Below are 21,011 nucleotides of genomic sequence, written 5' to 3' on the forward strand. Positions count from 1 at the left end.
GCTTGTTTGTCGGATTTTGGGATGGACTCTTTGGCTTTGCTTTTCTTCTCCTCATTGGATTTTTCATGTTAAAAGTTGCAGAAGCCAGATGACAAGCTCATTTTGGTTCAACTTCAGCAACTGTGCATTGCATTGCCATGTAATGTAATGCAATGCTATCTATCTAGCTCTCCCTCTATACTTCCTTTTGGATAAACAGACATATTAGGCAAGCATTTTGGAGCTTTCACCTAAATAACTACAGGTGGTGAGATAAGCTGCACAATATAATTGACCTTTCAGTATATTGTTGCACACACACCATCTATTTAGCAAATGCCCTTGTTATCAACAGCAGCCTTTTAAACTCACCTGAGCTAACAGGTATGTGAGCTGGTTACTCTGCTGCGCTTAAAATTTCTTTTTTGGTTTGCTACAATGCATTTTCTGAAACGTTGTCTCCCTCTGCTGGAACACTGACTTCTTTCATTTAATGCCTGCAGACTATAAAAGAGAAACCAACCCAAAAAGTTTGGTTGATTAGTCTGTGGCATTCTTTTAAACTGTTGCTTATGGCGGTCTCTGTGAGCTTCTCAGTGACATTCAGCCATCCAGGTATCCTGCCTGCAGTAGACGGAATGTGGCAATGGAACGCTGGCTGCGCGTGTCATAATAGGCTCTGAGCCTTTATATACCTGCGCACAGCAGCAGCCACCTTCAGTCTGCTGCTGGACAGCCAGCAGCAGCAGCAGCAGGAGAGGTAATTAATCAGCAACCCTCCTGCTAAGGGTAGACAGCCGCTCGCTCCCCCCCCCCCCCGACTTAATTGGTTCTCCTCCCTTCCAACGGTGTTGAGGCGGGTGGGAACAGCCGGGGGTTGAGGGTACTGTGCTAAAAGAGGTGGAGTTATGCAGATCTAAAACGCGTGGATTGCAGCAGCAGCAAGCCGAAAAGTGCAGGCATGTGAGGGATCTAGAGGTTGACAGCATGTCTTCTTAACGGGAGTCCAGGTGGCCATCTCCACAAATGGACTTTTCAGAATCCTTGGGTGGCACCGTAGTCGGAAACCAATTCTGGTTATCGCTTCTCGGCCTTTTGGCTAAGATCAAGTGTAGTATCTGTTCTTATCAGTTTAATATCTGATACGTCCCCTATCTGGGGACCATATATTAAATGGATTTTTAGAACAGGGAGATGGAAAAAGAGCTTGCTCTGTCCACTCCACGCATTGACCTGGTATTGCAGTATCTCCAGGACCGGTGCACCCCTTCTTTAATGCAGTTTCTAAAATCAGAAAGAATTGAATTCAATGCTTTTTGTTCATTTGGCTTGTTTGTCGGATTTTGGGATGGACTCTTTGGCTTTGCTTTTCTTCTCCTCATTGGATTTTTCATGTTCAAAGTTGCAGAAGCCAGATGACAAGCTCATTTTGGTTCAACTTCAGCAACTGTGCATTGCATTGCCATGTAATGTAACGCAATGCTATCTATCTAGCTCTCCCTCTGTACTTCCTTTTGGATAAACAGACATATTAGGCAAGCATTTTGGAGCTTTCACCTAAATAACTACAGGTGGTGAGATAAGCTGCACAATATAATTGACCTTTCAGTATATTGTTGCACACACACCATCTATTTAGCAAATGCCCTTGTTATCAACAGCAGCCTTTTAAACTCACCTGAGCTAACAGGTATGTGAGCTGGTTACTCTGCTGCGCTTAAAATTTCTTTTTTGGTTTGCTACAATGCCTTTTCTGAAACGTTGTCTCCCTCTGCTGGAACACTGACTTCTTTCATTTAATGCCTGCAGACTATAAAAGAGAAACCAACCCAAAAAGTTTGGTTGATTAGTCTGTGGCATTCTTTTAAACTGTTGCTTATGGCGGTCTCTGTGAGCTTCTCAGTGACATTCAGCCATCCAGGTATCCCGCCTGCAGTAGACGGAATGTGGCAATGGAACGCTGGCTGCGCGTGTCATAATAGGCTCTGAGCCTTTATATACCTGCGCACAGCAGCAGCCACCTTCAGTCTGCTGCTGGACAGCCAGCAGCAGCAGCAGGAGAGGTAATTAATCAGCAACCCTCCTGCTAAGGGTAGACAGCTGCTCGTTCCACCCCCCCCCCCGCCTTAATTGGTTCTCCTCCCTTCCAACGGTGTTGAGGCGGGTGGGAACAGCCGGGGGTTGAGGGTACTGTGCTAAAAGAGGTGGAGTTATGCAGATCTAAAACGCGTGGATTGCAGCAGCAGCAAGCCGAAAAGTGCAGGCATGTGAGGGATCTAGAGGTTGACAGCATGTCTTCTTAACGGGAGTCCAGGTGGCCATCTCCACAAATGGACTTTTCAGAATCCTTGGGTGGCACCGTAGTCGGAAACCAATTCTGGTTATCGCTTCTCGGCCTTTTGGCTAAGATCAAGTGTAGTATCTGTTCTTATCAGTTTAATATCTGATACGTCCCCTATCTGGGGACCATATATTAAATGGATTTTTAGAACAGGGAGATGGAAAAAGAGCTTGCTCTGTCCACTCCATGCATTGACCTGGTATTGCAGTATCTCCAGGACCGGTGCACCCCTTCTTTAATGCAGTTTCTAAAATCAGAAAGAATTGAATTCAATGCTTTTTGTTCATTTGGCTTGTTTGTCGGATTTTGGGATGGACTCTTTGGCTTTGCTTTTCTTCTCCTCATTGGATTTTTCATGTTAAAAGTTGCAGAAGCCAGATGACAAGCTCATTTTGGTTCAACTTCAGCAACTGTGCATTGCATTGCCATGTAATGTAATGCAATGCTATCTATCTAGCTCTCCCTCTATACTTCCTTTTGGATAAACAGACATATTAGGCAAGCATTTTGGAGCTTTCACCTAAATAACTACAGGTGGTGAGATAAGCTGCACAATATAATTGACCTTTCAGTATATTGTTGCACACACACCATCTATTTAGCAAATGCCCTTGTTATCAACAGCAGCCTTTTAAACTCACCTGAGCTAACAGGTATGTGAGCTGGTTACTCTGCTGCGCTTAAAATTTCTTTTTTGGTTTGCTACAATGCCTTTTCTGAAACGTTGTCTCCCTCTGCTGGAACACTGACTTCTTTCATTTAATGCCTGCAGACTATAAAAGAGAAACCAACCCAAAAAGTTTGGTTGATTAGTCTGTGGCATTCTTTTAAACTGTTGCTTATGGCGGTCTCTGTGAGCTTCTCAGTGACATTCAGCCATCCAGGTATCCCGCCTGCAGTAGACGGAATGTGGCAATGGAACGCTGGCTGCGCGTGTCATAATAGGCTCTGAGCCTTTATATACCTGCGCACAGCAGCAGCCACCTTCAGTCTGCTGCTGGACAGCCAGCAGCAGCAGCAGCAGCAGGAGAGGTAATTAATCAGCAACCCTCCTGCTAAGGGTAGACAGCTGCTCGTTCCACCCCCCCCCCGCCTTAATTGGTTCTCCTCCCTTCCAACGGTGTTGAGGCGGGTGGGAACAGCCGGGGGTTGAGGGTACTGTGCTAAAAGAGGTGGAGTTATGCAGATCTAAAACGCGTGGATTGCAGCAGCAGCAAGCCGAAAAGTGCAGGCATGTGAGGGATCTAGAGGTTGACAGCATATCTTCTTAACGGGAGTCCAGGTGGCCATCTCCACAAATGGACTTTTCAGAATCCTTGGGTGGCACCGTAGTCGGAAACCAATTCTGGTTATCGCTTCTCGGCCTTTTGGCTAAGATCAAGTGTAGTATCTGTTCTTATCAGTTTAATATCTGATACGTCCCCTATCTGGGGACCATATATTAAATGGATTTTTAGAACAGGGAGATGGAAAAAGAGCTTGCTCTGTCCACTCCACGCATTGACCTGGTATTGCAGTATCTCCAGGACCGGTGCACCCCTTCTTTAATGCAGTTTCTAAAATCAGAAAGAATTGAATTCAATGCTTTTTGTTCATTTGGCTTGTTTGTCGGATTTTGGGATGGACTCTTTGGCTTTGCTTTTCTTCTCCTCATTGGATTTTTCATGTTAAAAGTTGCAGAAGCCAGATGACAAGCTCATTTTGGTTCAACTTCAGCAACTGTGCATTGCATTGCCATGTAATGTAATGCAATGCTATCTATCTAGCTCTCCCTCTATACTTCCTTTTGGATAAACAGACATATTAGGCAAGCATTTTGGAGCTTTCACCTAAATAACTACAGGTGGTGAGATAAGCTGCACAATATAATTGACCTTTCAGTATATTGTTGCACACACACCATCTATTTAGCAAATGCCCTTGTTATCAACAGCAGCCTTTTAAACTCACCTGAGCTAACAGGTATGTGAGCTGGTTACTCTGCTGCGCTTAAAATTTCTTTTTTGGTTTGCTACAATGCCTTTTCTGAAACGTTGTCTCCCTCTGCTGGAACACTGACTTCTTTCATTTAATGCCTGCAGACTATAAAAGAGAAACCAACCCAAAAAGTTTGGTTGATTAGTCTGTGGCATTCTTTTAAACTGTTGCTTATGGCGATCTCTGTGAGCTTCTCAGTGACATTCAGCCATCCAGGTATCCCGCCTGCAGTAGACGGAATGTGGCAATGGAACGCTGGCTGCGCGTGTCATAATAGGCTCTGAGCCTTTATATACCTGCGCACAGCAGCAGCCACCTTCAGTCTGCTGCTGGACAGCCAGCAGCAGCAGCAGCAGCAGGAGAGGTAATTAATCAGCAACCCTCCTGCTAAGGGTAGACAGCTGCTCGTTCCACCCCCCCCCCGCCTTAATTGGTTCTCCTCCCTTCCAACGGTGTTGAGGCGGGTGGGAACAGCCGGGGGTTGAGGGTACTGTGCTAAAAGAGGTGGAGTTATGCAGATCTAAAACGCGTGGATTGCAGCAGCAGCAAGCCGAAAAGTGCAGGCATGTGAGGGATCTAGAGGTTGACAGCATGTCTTCTTAACGGGAGTCCAGGTGGCCATCTCCACAAATGGACTTTTCAGAATCCTTGGGTGGCACCGTAGTCGGAAACCAATTCTGGTTATCGCTTCTCGGCCTTTTGGCTAAGATCAAGTGTAGTATCTGTTCTTATCAGTTTAATATCTGATACGTCCCCTATCTGGGGACCATATATTAAATGGATTTTTAGAACAGGGAGATGGAAAAAGAGCTTGCTCTGTCCACTCCACGCATTGACCTGGTATTGCAGTATCTCCAGGACCGGTGCACCCCTTCTTTAATGCAGTTTCTAAAATCAGAAAGAATTGAATTCAATGCTTTTTGTTCATTTGGCTTGTTTGTCGGATTTTGGGATGGACTCTTTGGCTTTGCTTTTCTTCTCCTCATTGGATTTTTCATGTTAAAAGTTGCAGAAGCCAGATGACAAGCTCATTTTGGTTCAACTTCAGCAACTGTGCATTGCATTGCCATGTAATGTAATGCAATGCTATCTATCTAGCTCTCCCTCTATACTTCCTTTTGGATAAACAGACATATTAGGCAAGCATTTTGGAGCTTTCACCTAAATAACTACAGGTGGTGAGATAAGCTGCACAATATAATTGACCTTTCAGTATATTGTTGCACACACAACATCTATTTAGCAAATGCCCTTGTTATCAACAGCAGCCTTTTAAACTCACCTGAGCTAACAGGTATGTGAGCTGGTTACTCTGCTGCGCTTAAAATTTCTTTTTTGGTTTGCTACAATGCCTTTTCTGAAACGTTGTCTCCCTCTGCTGGAACACTGACTTCTTTCATTTAATGCCTGCAGACTATAAAAGAGAAAACAACCCAAAAAGTTTGGTTGATTAGTCTGTGGCATTCTTTTAAACTGTTGCTTATGGCGGTCTCTGTGAGCTTCTCAGTGACATTCAGCCAGCCAGGTATCCCGCCTGCAGTAGACGGAATGTGGCAATGGAACGCTGGCTGCGCGTGTCATAATAGGCTCTGAGCCTTTATATACCTGCGCACAGCAGCAGCCACCTTCAGTCTGCTGCTGGACAGCCAGCAGCAGCAGCAGCAGGAGAGGTAATTAATCAGCAACCCTCCTGCTAAGGGTAGACAGCTGCTCGTTCCACCCCCCCCCCGCCTTAATTGGTTCTCCTCCCTTCCAACGGTGTTGAGGCGGGTGGGAACAGCCGGGGGTTGAGGGTACTGTGCTAAAAGAGGTGGAGTTATGCAGATCTAAAACGCGTGGATTGCAGCAGCAGCAAGCCGAAAAGTGCAGGCATGTGAGGGATCTAGAGGTTGACAGCATGTCTTCTTAACGGGAGTCCAGGTGGCCATCTCCACAAATGGACTTTTCAGAATCCTTGGGTGGCACCGTAGTCGGAAACCAATTCTGGTTATCGCTTCTCGGCCTTTTGGCTAAGATCAAGTGTAGTATCTGTTCTTATCAGTTTAATATCTGATACGTCCCCTATCTGGGGACCATATATTAAATGGATTTTTAGAACAGGGTGATGGAAAAAGAGCTTGCTCTGTCCACTCCACGCATTGACCTGGTATTGCAGTATCTCCAGGACCGGTGCACCCCTTCTTTAATGCAGTTTCTAAAATCAGAAAGAATTGAATTCAATGCTTTTTGTTCATTTGGCTTGTTTGTCGGATTTTGGGATGGACTCTTTGGCTTTGCTTTTCTTCTCCTCATTGGATTTTTCATGTTAAAAGTTGCAGAAGCCAGATGACAAGCTCATTTTGGTTCAACTTCAGCAACTGTGCATTGCATTGCCATGTAATGTAATGCAATGCTATCTATCTAGCTCTCCCTCTATACTTCCTTTTGGATAAACAGACATATTAGGCAAGCATTTTGGAGCTTTCACCTAAATAACTACAGGTGGTGAGATAAGCTGCACAATATAATTGACCTTTCAGTATATTGTTGCACACACACCATCTATTTAGCAAATGCCCTTGTTATCAACAGCAGCCTTTTAAACTCACCTGAGCTAACAGGTATGTGAGCTGGTTACTCTGCTGCGCTTAAAATTTCTTTTTTGGTTTGCTACAATGCCTTTTCTGAAACGTTGTCTCCCTCTGCTGGAACACTGACTTCTTTCATTTAATGCCTGCAGACTATAAAAGAGAAACCAACCCAAAAAGTTTGGTTGATTAGTCTGTGGCATTCTTTTAAACTGTTGCTTATGGCGGTCTCTGTGAGCTTCTCAGTGACATTCAGCCATCCAGGTATCCCGCCTGCAGTAGACGGAATGTGGCAATGGAACGCTGGCTGCGCGTGTCATAATAGGCTCTGAGCCTTTATATACCTGTGCACAGCAGCAGCCAACTTCAGTCTGCTGCTGGACAGCCAGCAGCAGCAGGAGAGGTAATTAATCAGCAACCCTCCTGCTAAGGGTAGACAGCTGCTCGTTCCACCCCCCCCCCCCCCCGCCCGCCTTAATTGGTTCTCCTCCCTTCCAACGGTGTTGAGGCGGGTGGGAACAGCCGGGGGTTGAGGGTACTGTGCTAAAAGAGGTGGAGTTATGCAGATCTAAAACGCGTGGATTGCAGCAGCAGCAAGCCGAAAAGTGCAGGCATGTGAGGGATCTAGAGGTTGACAGCATGTCTTCTTAACGGGAGTCCAGGTGGCCATCTCCACAAATGGACTTTTCAGAATCCTTGGGTGGCACCGTAGTCGGAAACCAATTCTGGTTATCGCTTCTCGGCCTTTTGGCTAAGATCAAGTGTAGTATCTGTTCTTATCAGTTTAATATCTGATATGTCCCCTATCTGGGGACCATATATTAAATGGATTTTTAGAACAGGGAGATGGAAAAAGAGCTTGCTCTGTCCACTCCACGCATTGACCTGGTATTGCAGTATCTCCAGGACCGGTGCACCCCTTCTTTAATGCAGTTTCTAAAATCAGAAAGAATTGAATTCAATGCTTTTTGTTCATTTGGCTTGTTTGTCGGATTTTGGGATGGACTCTTTGGCTTTGCTTTTCTTCTCCTCATTGGATTTTTCATGTTAAAAGTTGCAGAAGCCAGATGACAAGCTCATTTTGGTTCAACTTCAGCAACTGTGCATTGCATTGCCATGTAATGTAATGCAATGCTATCTATCTAGCTCTCCCTCTATACCTCCTTTTGGATAAACAGACATATTAGGTAAGCATTTTGGAGCTTTCACCTAAATAACTACAGGTGGTGAGATAAGCTGCAGAATATAATTGACCTTTCAGTATATTGTTGCACACACACCATCTATTTAGCAAATGCCCTTGTTATCAACAGCAGCCTTTTAAACTCACCTGAGCTAACAGGTATGTGAGCTGGTTACTCTGCTGCGCTTAAAATTTCTTTTTTGGTTTGCTACAATGCCTTTTCTGAAACGTTGTCTCCCTCTGCTGGAACACTGACTTCTTTCATTTAATGCCTGCAGACTATAAAAGAGAAACCAACCCAAAAAGTTTGGTTGATTAGTCTGTGGCATTCTTTTAAACTGTTGCTTATGGCGGTCTCTGTGAGCTTCTCAGTGACATTCAGCCATCCAGGTATCCCCCCTGCAGTAGACGGAATGTGGCAATGGAACGCTGGCTGCGCGTGTCATAATAGGCTCTGAGCCTTTATATACCTGCGCACAGCAGCAGCCACCTTCAGTCTGCTGCTGGACAGCCAGCAGCAGCAGCAGCAGCAGGAGAGGTAATTAATCAGCAACCCTCCTGCTAAGGGTAGACAGATGTTCGTTCCACCCCCCCCCCCCCCGCCTTAATTGGTTCTCCTCCCTTCCAACGGTGTTGAGGCGGGTGGGAACAGCCGGGGGTTGAGGGTACTGTGCAAAAAGAGGTGGAGTTATGCAGATCTAAAACGCGTGGATTGCAGCAGCAGCAAGCCGAAAAGTGCAGGCATGTGAGGGATCTAGAGGTTGACAGCATGTCTTCTTAACGGGAGTCCAGGTGGCCATCTCCACAAATGGACTTTTCAGAATCCTTGGGTGGCACCGTAGTCGGAAACCAATTCTGGTTATCGCTTCTCGGCCTTTTGGCTAAGATCAAGTGTAGTATCTGTTCTTATCAGTTTAATATCTGATACGTCCCCTATCTGGGGACCATATATTAAATGGATTTTTAGAACAGGGAGATGGAAAAAGAGCTTGCTCTGTCCACTCCACGCATTGACCTGGTATTGCAGTATCTCCAGGACCGGTGCACCCCTTCTTTAATGCAGTTTCTAAAATCAGAAAGAATTGAATTCAATGCTTTTTGTTCATTTGGCTTGTTTGTCGGATTTTGGGATGGACTCTTTGGCTTTGCTTTTCTTCTCCTCATTGGATTTTTCATGTTAAAAGTTGCAGAAGCCAGATGACAAGCTCATTTTGGTTCAACTTCAGCAACTGTGCATTGCATTGCCATGTAATGTAATGCAATGCTATCTATCTAGCTCTCCCTCTATACTTCCTTTTGGATAAACAGACATATTAGGCAAGCATTTTGGAGCTTTCACCTAAATAACTACAGGTGGTGAGATAAGCTGCACAATATAATTGACCTTTCAGTATATTGTTGCACACACACCATCTATTTAGCAAATGCCCTTGTTATCAACAGCAGCCTTTTAAACTCACCTGAGCTAACAGGTATGTGAGCTGGTTACTCTGCTGCGCTTAAAATTTCTTTTTTGGTTTGCTACAATGCCTTTTCTGAAACGTTGTCTCCCTCTGCTGGAACACTGACTTCTTTCATTTAATGCCTGCAGACTATAAAAGAGAAACCAACCCAAAAAGTTTGGTTGATTAGTCTGTGGCATTCTTTTAAACTGTTGCTTATGGCGGTCTCTGTGAGCTTCTCAGTGACATTCAGCCATCCAGGTATCCCGCCTGCAGTAGACGGAATGTGGCAATGGAACGCTGGCTGCGCGTGTCATAATAGGCTCTGAGCCTTTATATACCTGCGCACAGCAGCAGCCACCTTCAGTCTGCTGCTGGACAGCCAGCAGCAGCAGCAGCAGGAGAGGTAATTAATCAGCAACCCTCCTGCTAAGGGTAGACAGCTGCTCGTTCCACCCCCCCCCCGCCTTAATTGGTTCTCCTCCCTTCCAACGGTGTTGAGGCGGGTGGGAACAGCCGGGGGTTGAGGGTACTGTGCTAAAAGAGGTGGAGTTATGCAGATCTAAAACGCGTGGATTGCAGCAGCAGCAAGCCGAAAAGTGCAGGCATGTGAGGGATCTAGAGGTTGACAGCATGTCTTCTTAACGGGAGTCCAGGTGGCCATCTCCACAAATGGACTTTTCAGAATCCTTGGGTGGCACCGTAGTCGGAAACCAATTCTGGTTATCGCTTCTCGGCCTTTTGGCTAAGATCAAGTGTAGTATCTGTTCTTATCAGTTTAATATCTGATACGTCCCCTATCTGGGGACCATATATTAAATGGATTTTTAGAACAGGGAGATGGAAAAAGAGCTTGCTCTGTCCACTCCACGCATTGACCTGGTATTGCAGTATCTCCAGGACCGGTGCACCCCTTCTTTAATGCAGTTTCTAAAATCAGAAAGAATTGAATTCAATGCTTTTTGTTCATTTGGCTTGTTTGTCGGATTTTGGGATGGACTCTTTGGCTTTGCTTTTCTTCTCCTCATTGGATTTTTCATGTTAAAAGTTGCAGAAGCCAGATGACAAGCTCATTTTGGTTCAACTTCAGCAACTGTGCATTGCATTGCCATGTAATGTAATGCAATGCTATCTATCTAGCTCTCCCTCTATACTTCCTTTTGGATAAACAGACATATTAGGCAAGCATTTTGGAGCTTTCACCTAAATAACTACAGGTGGTGAGATAAGCTGCACAATATAATTGACCTTTCAGTATATTGTTGCACACACACCATCTATTTAGCAAATGCCCTTGTTATCAACAGCAGCCTTTTAAACTCACCTGAGCTAACAGGTATGTGAGCTGGTTACTCTGCTGCGCTTAAAATTTCTTTTTTAGTTTGCTACAATGCATTTTCTGAAACGTTGTCTCCCTCTGCTGGAACACTGACTTCTTTCATTTAATGCCTGCAGACTATAAAAGAGAAACCAACCCAAAAAGTTTGGTTGATTAGTCTGTGGCATTCTTTTAAACTGTTGCTTATGGCGGTCTCTGTGAGCTTCTCAGTGACATTCAGCCATCCAGGTATCCCGCCTGCAGTAGACGGAATGTGGCAATGGAACGCTGGCTGCGCGTGTCATAATAGGCTCTGAGCCTTTATATACCTGCGCACAGCAGCAGCCACCTTCAGTCTGCTGCTGGACAGCCAGCAGCAGCAGCAGCAGGAGAGGTAATTAATCAGCAACCCTCCTGCTAAGGGTAGACAGCTGCTCGTTCCACCCCCCCCCCCCGCCTTAATTGGTTCTCCTCCCTTCCAACGGTGTTGAGGCGGGTGGGAACAGCCGGGGGTTGAGGGTACTGTGCTAAAAGAGGTGGAGTTATGCAGATCTAAAACGCGTGGATTGCAGCAGCAGCAAGCCGAAAAGTGCAGGCATGTGAGGGATCTAGAGGTTGACAGCATGTCTTCTTAACGGGAGTCCAGGTGGCCATCTCCACAAATGGACTTTTCAGAATCCTTGGGTGGCACCGTAGTCGGAAACCAATTCTGGTTATCGCTTCTCGGCCTTTTGGCTAAGATGAAGTGTAGTATCTGTTCTTATCAGTTTAATATCTGATAAGTCCCCTGTCTGGGGACCATATATTAAATGGATTTTTAGAACAGGGAGATGGAAAAAGAGCTTGCTCTGTCCACTCCACGCATTGACCTGGTATTGCAGTATCTCCAGGACCGGTGCACCCCTTCTTTAATGCAGTTTCTAAAATCAGAAAGAATTGAATTCAATGCTTTTTGTTCATTTGGCTTGTTTGTCGGATTTTGGGATGGACTCTTTGGCTTTGCTTTTCTTCTCCTCATTGGATTTTTCATGTTAAAAGTTGCAGAAGCCAGATGACAAGCTCATTTTGGTTCAACTTCAGCAACTGTGCATTGCATTGCCATGTAATGTAATGCAATGCTATCTATCTAGCTCTCCCTCTATACTTCCTTTTGGATAAACAGACATATTAGGCAAGCATTTTGGAGCTTTCACCTAAATAACTACAGGTGGTGAGATAAGCTGCACAATATAATTGACCTTTCAGTATATTGTTGCACACACACCATCTATTTAGCAAATGCCCTTGTTATCAACAGCAGCCTTTTAAACTCACCTGAGCTAACAGGTATGTGAGTTGGTTACTCTGCTGCGCTTAAAATTTCTGTTTTGGTTTGCTACAATGCCTTTTCTGAAACGTTGTCTCCCTCTGCTGGAACACTGACTTCTTTCATTTAATGCCTGCAGACTATAAAAGAGAAACCAACCCAAAAAGTTTGGTTGATTAGTCTGTGGCATTCTTTTAAACTGTTGCTTATGGCGGTCTCTGTGAGCTTCTCAGTGACATTCAGCCATCCAGGTATCCCGCCTGCAGTAGACGGAATGTGGCAATGGAACGCTGGCTGCGCGTGTCATAATAGGCTCTGAGCCTTTATATACCTGCGCACAGCAGCAGCCACCTTCAGTCTGCTGCTGGACAGCCAGCAGCAGCAGCAGGAGAGGTAATTAATCAGCAACCCTCCTGCTAAGGGTAGACAGCTGCTCGTTCCACCCCCCCCCCCGCCTTAATTGGTTCTCCTCCCTTCCAACGGTGTTGAGGCGGGTGGGAACAGCCGGGGGTTGAGGGTACTGTGCTAAAAGAGGTGGAGTTATGCAGATCTAAAACGCGTGGATTGCAGCAGCAGCAAGCCGAAAAGTGCAGGCATGTGAGGGATCTAGAGGTTGACAGCATGTCTTCTTAACGGGAGTCCAGGTGGCCATCTCCACAAATGGACTTTTCAGAATCCTTGGGTGGCACCGTAGTCGGAAACCAATTCTGGTTATCGCTTCTCGGCCTTTTGGCTAAGATCAAGTGTAGTATCTGTTCTTATCAGTTTAATATCTGATACGTCCCCTATCTGGGGACCATATATTAAATGGATTTTTAGAACAGGGAGATGGAAAAAGAGCTTGCTCTGTCCACTCCACGCATTGACCTGGTATTGCAGTATCTCCAGGACCGGTGCACCCCTTCTTTAATGCAATTTCTAAAATCAGAAAGAATTGAATTCAATGCTTTTTGTTCATTTGGCTTGTTTGTCGGATTTTGGGATGGACTCTTTGGCTTTGCTTTTCTTCTCCTCATTGGATTTTTCATGTTAAAAGTTGCAGAAGCCAGATGACAAGCTCATTTTGGTTCAACTTCAGCAACTGTGCATTGCATTGCCATGTAATGTAATGCAATGCTATCTATCTAGCTCTCCCTCTATACTTCCTTTTGGATAAACAGACATATTAGGCAAGCATTTTGGAGCTTTCACCTAAATAACTACAGGTGGTGAGATAAGCTGCACAATATAATTGACCTTTCAGTATATTGTTGCACACACACCATCTATTTAGCAAATGCCCTTGTTATCAACAGCAGCCTTTTAAACTCACCTGAGCTAACAGGTATGTGAGCTGGTTTCTCTGCTGCGCTTAAAATTTCTTTTTTGGTTTGCTACAATGCCTTTTCTGAAACGTTGTCTCCCTCTGCTGGAACACTGACTTCTTTCATTTAATGCCTGCAGACTATAAAAGAGAAACCAACCCAAAAAGTTTGGTTGATTAGTCTGTGGCATTCTTTTAAACTGTTGCTTATGGCGGTCTCTGTGAGCTTCTCAGTGACATTCAGCCATCCAGGTATCCCGCCTGCAGTAGACGGAATGTGGCAATGGAACGCTGGCTGCGCGTGTCATAATAGGCTCTGAGCCTTTATATACCTGCGCACAGCAGCAGCCACCTTCAGTCTGCTGCTGGACAGCCAGCAGCAGCAGCAGGAGAGGTAATTAATCAGCAACCCTCCTGCTAAGGGTAGACAGCTGCTCGTTCCACCCCCCCCCGCCTTAATTGGTTCTCCTCCCTTCCAACGGTGTTGAGGCGGGTGGGAACAGCCGGGGGTTGAGGGTACTGTACTAAAAGAGTTGGAGTTATGCAGATCTAAAACGCGTGGATTGCAGCAGCAGCAAGCCGAAAAGTGCAGGCATGTGAGGGATCTAGAGGTTGACAGCATGTCTTCTTAACGGGAGTCCAGGTGGCCATCTCCACAAATGGACTTTTCAGAATCCTTGGGTGGCACCGTAGTCGGAAACCAATTCTGGTTATCGCTTCTCGGCCTTTTGGCTAAGATCAAGTGTAGTATCTGTTCTTATCAGTTTAATATCTGATACGTCCCCTATCTGGGGACCATATATTAAATGGATTTTTAGAACAGGGAGATGGAAAAAGAGCTTGCTCTGTCCACTCCACGCATTGACCTGGTATTGCAGTATCTCCAGGACCGGTGCACCCCTTCTTTAATGCAGTTTCTAAAATCAGAAAGAATTGAATTCAATGCTTTTTGTTCATTTGGCTTGTTTGTCGGATTTTGGGATGGACTCTTTGGCTTTGCTTTTCTTCTCCTCATTGGATTTTTCATGTTAAAAGTTGCAGAAGCCAGATGACAAGCTCATTTTGGTTCAACTTCAGCAACTGTGCATTGCATTGCCATGTAATGTAATGCAATGCTATCTATCTAGCTCTCCCTCTATACTTCCTTTTGGATAAACAGACATATTAGGCAAGCATTTTGGAGCTTTCACCTAAATAACTACAGGTGGTGAGATAAGCTGCACAATATAATTGACCTTTCAGTATATTGTTGCACACACACCATCTATTTAGCAAATGCCCTTGTTATCAACAGCAGCCTTTTAAACTCACCTGAGCTAACAGGTATGTGAGCTGGTTACTCTGCTGCGCTTAAAATTTCTTTTTTGGTTTGCTACAATGCCTTTTCTGAAACGTTGTCTCCCTCTGCTGGAACACTGACTTCTTTCATTTAATGCCTGCAGACTATAAAAGAGAAACCAACCCAAAAAGTTTGGTTGATTAGTCTGTGGCATTCTTTTAAACTGTTGCTTATGGCGGTCTCTGTGAGCTTCTCAGTGACATTCAGCCATCCAGGTATCCCGCCTGCAGTAGACGGAATGTGGCAATGGAACGCTGGCTGCGCGTGTCATAATAGGCTCTGAGCCTTTATATACCTGCGCACAGCAGCAGCCACCTTCAGTCTGCTGCTGGACAGCCAGCAGCAGCAGCAGCAGGAGAGGTAATTAATCAGCAACCCTCCTGCTAAGGGTAGACAGCTGCTCGTTCCACCCCCCCCCCGCCTTAATTGGTTCTCCTCCCTTCCAACGGTGTTGAGGCGGGTGGGAACAGCCGGGGGTTGAGGGTACTGTGCTAAAAGAGGTGGAGTTATGCAGATCTAAAACGCGTGGATTGCAGCAGCAGCAAGCCGAAAAGTGCAGGCATGTGAGGGATCTAGAGGTTGACAGCATGTCTTCTTAACGGGAGTCCAGGTGGCCATCTCCACAAATGGACTTTTCAGAATCCTTGGGTGGCACCGTAGTCGGAAACCAATTCTGGTTATCGCTTCTCGGCCTTTTGGCTAAGATCAAGTGTAGTATCTGTTCTTATCAGTTTAATATCTGATACGTCCCCTATCTGGGGACCATATATTAAATGGATTTTTAGAACAGGGAGATGGAAAAAGAGCTTGCTCTGTCCACTCCACGCATTGACCTGGTATTGCAGTATCTCCAGGACCGGTGCACCCCTTCTTTAATGCAGTTTCTAAAATCAGAAAGAATTGAATTCAATGCTTTTTGTTCATTTGGCTTGTTTGTCGGATTTTGGGATGGACTCTTTGGCTTTGCTTTTCTTCTCCTCATTGGATTTTTCATGTTAAAAGTTGCAGAAGCCAGATGACAAGCTCATTTTGGTTCAACTTCAGCAACTGTGCATTGCATTGCCATGTAATGTAATGCAATGCTATCTATCTAGCTCTCCCTCTATACTTCCTTTTGGATAAACAGACATATTAGGCAAGCATTTTGGAGCTTTCACCTAAATAACTACAGGTGGTGAGATAAGCTGCACAATATAATTGACCTTTCAGTATATTGTTGCACACACACCATCTATTTAGCAAATGCCCTTGTTATCAACAGCAGCCTTTTAAACTCACCTGAGCTAACAGGTATGTGAGCTGGTTACTCTGCTGCGCTTAAAATTTCTTTTTTGGTTTGCTACAATGCATTTTCTGAAACGTTGTCTCCCTCTGCTGGAACACTGACTTCTTTCATTTAATGCCTGCAGACTATAAAAGAGAAACCAACCCAAAAAGTTTGGTTGATTAGTCTGTGGCATTCTTTTAAACTGTTGCTTATGGCGGTCTCTGTGAGCTTCTCAGTGACATTCAGCCATCCAGGTATCCCGCCTGCAGTAGACGGAATGTGGCAATGGAACGCTGGCTGCGCGTGTCATAATAGGCTCTGAGCCTTTATATACCTGCGCACAGCAGCAGCCACCTTCAGTCTGCTGCTGGACAGCCAGCAGCAGCAGCAGCAGGAGAGGTAATTAATCAGCAACCCTCCTGCTAAGGGTAGACAGCTGCTCGTTCCACCCCCCTCCCCCGCCTTAATTGGTTCTCCTCCCTTCCAACGGTGTTGAGGCGGGTGGGAACAGCCGGGGGTTGAGGGTACTGTGCTAAAAGAGGTGGAGTTATGCAGATCTAAAACGCGTGGATTGCAGCAGCAGCAAGCCGAAAAGTGCAGGCATGTGAGGGATCTAGAGGTTGACAGCATGTCTTCTTAACGGGAGTCCAGGTGGCCATCTCCACAAATGGACTTTTCAGAATCCTTGGGTGGCACCGTAGTCGGAAACCAATTCTGGTTATCGCTTCTCGGCCTTTTGGCTAAGATGAAGTGTAGTATCTGTTCTTATCAGTTTAATATCTGATAAGTCCCCTGTCTGGGGACCATATATTAAATGGATTTTTAGAACAGGGAGATGGAAAAAGAGCTTGCTCTGTCCACTCCACGCATTGACCTGGTATTGCAGTATCTCCAGGACCGGTGCACCCCTTCTTTAATGCAGTTTCTAAAATCAGAAAGAATTGAATTCAATGCTTTTTGTTCATTTGGCTTGTTTGTCGGATTTTGGGATGGACTCTTTGGCTTTGCTTTTCTTCTCCTCATTGGATTTTTCATGTTAAAAGTTGCAGAAGCCAGATGACAAGCTCATTTTGGTTCAACTTCAGCAACTGTGCATTGCATTGCCATGTAATGTAATGCAATGCTATCTATCTAGCTCTCCCTCTATACTTCCTTTTGGATAAACAGACATATTAGGCAAGCATTTTGGAGCTTTCACCTAAATAACTACAGGTGGTGAGATAAGCTGCACAATATAATTGACCTTTCAGTATATTGTTGCACACACACCATCTATTTAGCAAATGCCCTTGTTATCAACAGCAGCCTTTTAAACTCACCTGAGCTAACAGGTATGTGAGCTGGTTACTCTGCTGCGCTTAAAATTTCTGTTTTGGTTTGCTACAATGCCTTTTCTGAAACGTTGTCTCCCTCTGCTGGAACACTGACTTCTTTCATTTAATGCCTGCAGACTATAAAAGAGAAACCAACCCAAAAAGTTTGGTTGATTAGTCTGTGGCATTCTTTTAAACTGTTGCTTATGGCGGTCTCTGTGAGCTTCTCAGTGACATTCAGCCATCCAGGTATCCCGCCTGCAGTAGACGGAATGTGGCAATGGAACGCTGGCTGCGCGTGTCATAATAGGCTCTGAGCCTTTATATACCTGCGCACAGCAGCAGCCACCTTCAGTCTGCTGCTGGACAGCCAGCAGCAGCAGCAGGAGAGGTAATTAATCAGCAACCCTCCTGCTAAGGGTAGACAGCTGCTCGTTCCACCCCCCCCCCCGCCTTAATTGGTTCTCCTCCCTTCCAACGGTGTTGAGGCGGGTGGGAACAGCCGGGGGTTGAGGGTACTGTGCTAAAAGAGGTGGAGTTATGCAGATCTAAAACGCGTGGATTGCAGCAGCAGCAAGCCGAAAAGTGCAGGCATGTGAGGGATCTAGAGGTTGACAGCATGTCTTCTTAACGGGAGTCCAGGTGGCCATCTCCACAAATGGACTTTTCAGAATCCTTGGGTGGCACCGTAGTCGGAAACCAATTCTGGTTATCGCTTCTCGGCCTTTTGGCTAAGATCAAGTGTAGTATCTGTTCTTATCAGTTTAATATCTGATACGTCCCCTATCTGGGGACCATATATTAAATGGATTTTTAGAACAGGGAGATGGAAAAAGAGCTTGCTCTGTCCACTCCACGCATTGACCTGGTATTGCAGTATCTCCAGGACCGGTGCACCCCTTCTTTAATGCAATTTCTAAAATCAGAAAGAATTGAATTCAATGCTTTTTGTTCATTTGGCTTGTTTGTCGGATTTTGGGATGGACTCTTTGGCTTTGCTTTTCTTCTCCTCATTGGATTTTTCATGTTAAAAGTTGCAGAAGCCAGATGACAAGCTCATTTTGGTTCAACTTCAGCAACTGTGCATTGCATTGCCATGTAATGTAATGCAATGCTATCTATCTAGCTCTCCCTCTATACTTCCTTTTGGATAAACAGACATATTAGGCAAGCATTTTGGAGCTTTCACCTAAATAACTACAGGTGGTGAGATAAGCTGCACAATATAATTGACCTTTCAGTATATTGTTGCACACACACCATCTATTTAGCAAATGCCCTTGTTATCAACAGCAGCCTTTTAAACTCACCTGAGCTAACAGGTATGTGAGCTGGTTACTCTGCTGCGCTTAAAATTTCTTTTTTGGTTTGCTACAATGCCTTTTCTGAAACGTTGTCTCCCTCTGCTGGAACACTGACTTCTTTCATTTAATGCCTGCAGACTATAAAAGAAAAACCAACCCAAAAAGTTTGGTTGATTAGTCTGTGGCATTCTTTTAAACTGTTGCTTATGGCGGTCTCTGTGAGCTTCTCAGTGACATTCAGCCATCCAGGTATCCCGCCTGCAGTAGACGGAATGTGGCAATGGAACGCTGGCTGCGCGTGTCATAATAGGCTCTGAGCCTTTATATACCTGCGCACAGCAGCAGCCACCTTCAGTCTGCTGCTGGACAGCCAGCAGCAGCAGCAGCAGGAGAGGTAATTAATCAGCAACCCTCCTGCTAAGGGTAGACAGCTGCTCGTTCCACCCCCCCCCGCCTTCATTGGTTCTCCTCCCTTCCAACGGTGTTGAGGCGCGTGGGAACAGCCGGGGGTTGAGGGTACTGTGCTAAAAGAGGTGGAGTTATGCAGATCTAAAACGCGTGGATTGCAGCAGCAGCAAGCCGAAAAGTGCAGGCATGTGAGGGATCTAGAGGTTGACAGCATGTCTTCTTAACGGGAGTCCAGGTGGCCATCTCCACAAATGGACTTTTCAGAATCCTTGGGTGGCACCGTAGTCGGAAACCAATTCTGGTTATCGCTTCTCGGCCTTTTGGCTAAGATCAAGTGTAGTATCTGTTCTTATCAGTTTAATATCTGATACGTCCCCTATCTGGGGACCATATATTAAATGGATTTTTAGAACAGGGAGATGGAAAAAGAGCTTGCTCTGTCCACTCCACGCATTGACCTGGTATTGCAGTATCTCCAGGACCGGTGCACCCCTTCTTTAATGCAGTTTCTAAAATCAGAAAGAATTGAATTCAATGCTTTTTGTTAATTTGGCTTGTTTGTCGGATTTTGGGATGGACTCTTTGGCTTTGCTTTTCTTCTCCTCATTGGATTTTTCATGTTAAAAGTTGCAGAAGCCAGATGACAAGCTCATTTTGGTTCAACTTCAGCAACTGTGCATTGCATTGCCATGTAATGTAATGCAATGCTATCTATCTAGCTCTCCCTCTATACTTCCTTTTGGATAAACAGACATATTAGGCAAGCATTTTGGAGCTTTCACCTAAATAACTACAGGTGGTGAGATAAGCTGCACAATATAATTGACCTTTCAGTATATTGTTGCACACACACCATCTATTTAGCAAATGCCCTTGTTATCAACAGCAGCCTTTTAAACTCACCTGAGCTAACAGGTATGTGAGCTGGTTACTCTGCTGCGCTTAAAATTTCTTTTTTGGTTTGCTACAATGCCTTTTCTGAAACGTTGTCTCCCTCTGCTGGAACACTGACTTCTTTCATTTAATGCCTGCAGACTATAAAAGAGAAACCAACCCAAAAAGTTTGGTTGATTAGTCTGTGGCATTCTTTTAAACTGTTGCTTATGGCGGTCTCTGTGAGCTTCTCAGTGACATTCAGCCATCCAGGTATCCCGCCTGCAGTAGACGGAATGTGGCAATGGAACGCTGGCTGCGCGTGTCATAATAGGCTCTGAGCCTTTATATACCTGCGCACAGCAGCAGCCACCTTCAGTCTGCTGCTGGACAGCCAGCAGCAGCAGCAGCAGGAGAGGTAATTAATCAGCAACCCTCCTGCTAAGGGTAGACAGCTGCTCGTTCCACCCCCCCCCCCCCCGCCTTAATTGGTTCTCCTCCCTTCCAACGGTGTTGAGGCGGGTGGGAACAGCCGGGGGTTGAGGGTACTGTGCTAAAAGAGGTGGAGTTATGCAGATCTAAAACGCGTGGATTGCAGCAGCAGCAAGCCGAAAAGTGCAGGCATGTGAGGGATCTAGAGGTTGACAGCATGTCTTCTTAACGGGAGTCCAGGTGGCCATCTCCACAAATGGACTTTTCAGAATCCTTGGGTGGCACCGTAGTCGGAAACCAATTCTGGTTATCGCTTCTCGGCCTTTTGGCTAAGATCAAGTGTAGTATCTTTTGAAAAGACAGTTTTGTCCTTGGGCTGCCCTAGTAAATTGATGCATATTACACACTGGTTTGGTGCACTTGTTAGTACGCCAGGTGGCTCATAGAGTTATCTGATGGAAAACATGGCCCTCCAGGATCGAAGTCACTAGGTTGGGTAAGTGTGAGGGCTTTGGAGCAATGTGCCCCAGGAGTAGGCGCCCTGGTGGGAGTCCAAGCTTACTGGGACTGGGAACCCCAGAAAGACTTGGCTTCGTAGCACGCCGCACCTTTGCCAATCATACTTTCTGAGCAACCCCCCCTATTCCTGGCCTCCGGGC

General features: G+C 45.5%; 15 non-coding genes and 1 pseudogene across 15 annotated transcripts; all 16 read left to right on the forward strand.

Moving 5' to 3' along the window:
* The first annotated feature begins 1,058 nt into the window (after window positions 1-1,058).
* Window positions 1,059-1,249, forward strand: LOC141160189 (U2 spliceosomal RNA). Its single transcript, XR_012250149.1, has one exon. It is a non-coding gene; the product is annotated as a U2 spliceosomal RNA (small nuclear RNA).
* Window positions 1,250-2,362: 1,113 nt separating this feature from the next.
* LOC141159452 (U2 spliceosomal RNA) lies at window positions 2,363-2,553 on the forward strand. The gene has a single exon (XR_012249459.1). It is a non-coding gene; the product is annotated as a U2 spliceosomal RNA (small nuclear RNA).
* A 1,118-nt stretch (window positions 2,554-3,671) lies between these two features.
* On the forward strand, window positions 3,672-3,862 carry LOC141160200 (U2 spliceosomal RNA). Its single transcript, XR_012250157.1, has one exon. It is a non-coding gene; the product is annotated as a U2 spliceosomal RNA (small nuclear RNA).
* Window positions 3,863-4,980: 1,118 nt separating this feature from the next.
* Window positions 4,981-5,171, forward strand: LOC141160211 (U2 spliceosomal RNA). Its single transcript, XR_012250167.1, has one exon. It is a non-coding gene; the product is annotated as a U2 spliceosomal RNA (small nuclear RNA).
* Window positions 5,172-6,286: 1,115 nt separating this feature from the next.
* On the forward strand, window positions 6,287-6,477 carry LOC141159684 (U2 spliceosomal RNA). The gene has a single exon (XR_012249686.1). It is a non-coding gene; the product is annotated as a U2 spliceosomal RNA (small nuclear RNA).
* Window positions 6,478-7,595: 1,118 nt separating this feature from the next.
* On the forward strand, window positions 7,596-7,786 carry LOC141160633 (U2 spliceosomal RNA). Its single transcript, XR_012250387.1, has one exon. It is a non-coding gene; the product is annotated as a U2 spliceosomal RNA (small nuclear RNA).
* Window positions 7,787-8,908: 1,122 nt separating this feature from the next.
* LOC141160222 (U2 spliceosomal RNA) lies at window positions 8,909-9,099 on the forward strand. Its single transcript, XR_012250176.1, has one exon. It is a non-coding gene; the product is annotated as a U2 spliceosomal RNA (small nuclear RNA).
* Window positions 9,100-10,214: 1,115 nt separating this feature from the next.
* LOC141160234 (U2 spliceosomal RNA) lies at window positions 10,215-10,405 on the forward strand. The gene has a single exon (XR_012250186.1). It is a non-coding gene; the product is annotated as a U2 spliceosomal RNA (small nuclear RNA).
* A 1,117-nt stretch (window positions 10,406-11,522) lies between these two features.
* On the forward strand, window positions 11,523-11,713 carry LOC141160045 (U2 spliceosomal RNA). The gene has a single exon (XR_012250034.1). It is a non-coding gene; the product is annotated as a U2 spliceosomal RNA (small nuclear RNA).
* Window positions 11,714-12,826: 1,113 nt separating this feature from the next.
* LOC141160247 (U2 spliceosomal RNA) lies at window positions 12,827-13,017 on the forward strand. Its single transcript, XR_012250198.1, has one exon. It is a non-coding gene; the product is annotated as a U2 spliceosomal RNA (small nuclear RNA).
* A 1,111-nt stretch (window positions 13,018-14,128) lies between these two features.
* On the forward strand, window positions 14,129-14,319 carry LOC141160258 (U2 spliceosomal RNA). The gene has a single exon (XR_012250204.1). It is a non-coding gene; the product is annotated as a U2 spliceosomal RNA (small nuclear RNA).
* Window positions 14,320-15,434: 1,115 nt separating this feature from the next.
* Window positions 15,435-15,625, forward strand: LOC141160269 (U2 spliceosomal RNA). The gene has a single exon (XR_012250207.1). It is a non-coding gene; the product is annotated as a U2 spliceosomal RNA (small nuclear RNA).
* Window positions 15,626-16,742: 1,117 nt separating this feature from the next.
* LOC141160046 (U2 spliceosomal RNA) lies at window positions 16,743-16,933 on the forward strand. The gene has a single exon (XR_012250035.1). It is a non-coding gene; the product is annotated as a U2 spliceosomal RNA (small nuclear RNA).
* Window positions 16,934-18,046: 1,113 nt separating this feature from the next.
* LOC141160280 (U2 spliceosomal RNA) lies at window positions 18,047-18,237 on the forward strand. The gene has a single exon (XR_012250208.1). It is a non-coding gene; the product is annotated as a U2 spliceosomal RNA (small nuclear RNA).
* A 1,114-nt stretch (window positions 18,238-19,351) lies between these two features.
* On the forward strand, window positions 19,352-19,542 carry LOC141160293 (U2 spliceosomal RNA). The gene has a single exon (XR_012250209.1). It is a non-coding gene; the product is annotated as a U2 spliceosomal RNA (small nuclear RNA).
* Window positions 19,543-20,661: 1,119 nt separating this feature from the next.
* LOC141160342 (U2 spliceosomal RNA) lies at window positions 20,662-20,777 on the forward strand (annotated as a pseudogene).
* Window positions 20,778-21,011: the final 234 nt, after the last annotated feature.

Source organism: Phyllobates terribilis, unplaced genomic scaffold (assembly GCF_046119375.1).
Source record: "Phyllobates terribilis strain yellow unplaced genomic scaffold, ASM4611937v1 Scaffold_8__6_contigs__length_399053987, whole genome shotgun sequence".
Taxonomy (NCBI): Eukaryota; Metazoa; Chordata; class Amphibia; order Anura; family Dendrobatidae; genus Phyllobates; species Phyllobates terribilis.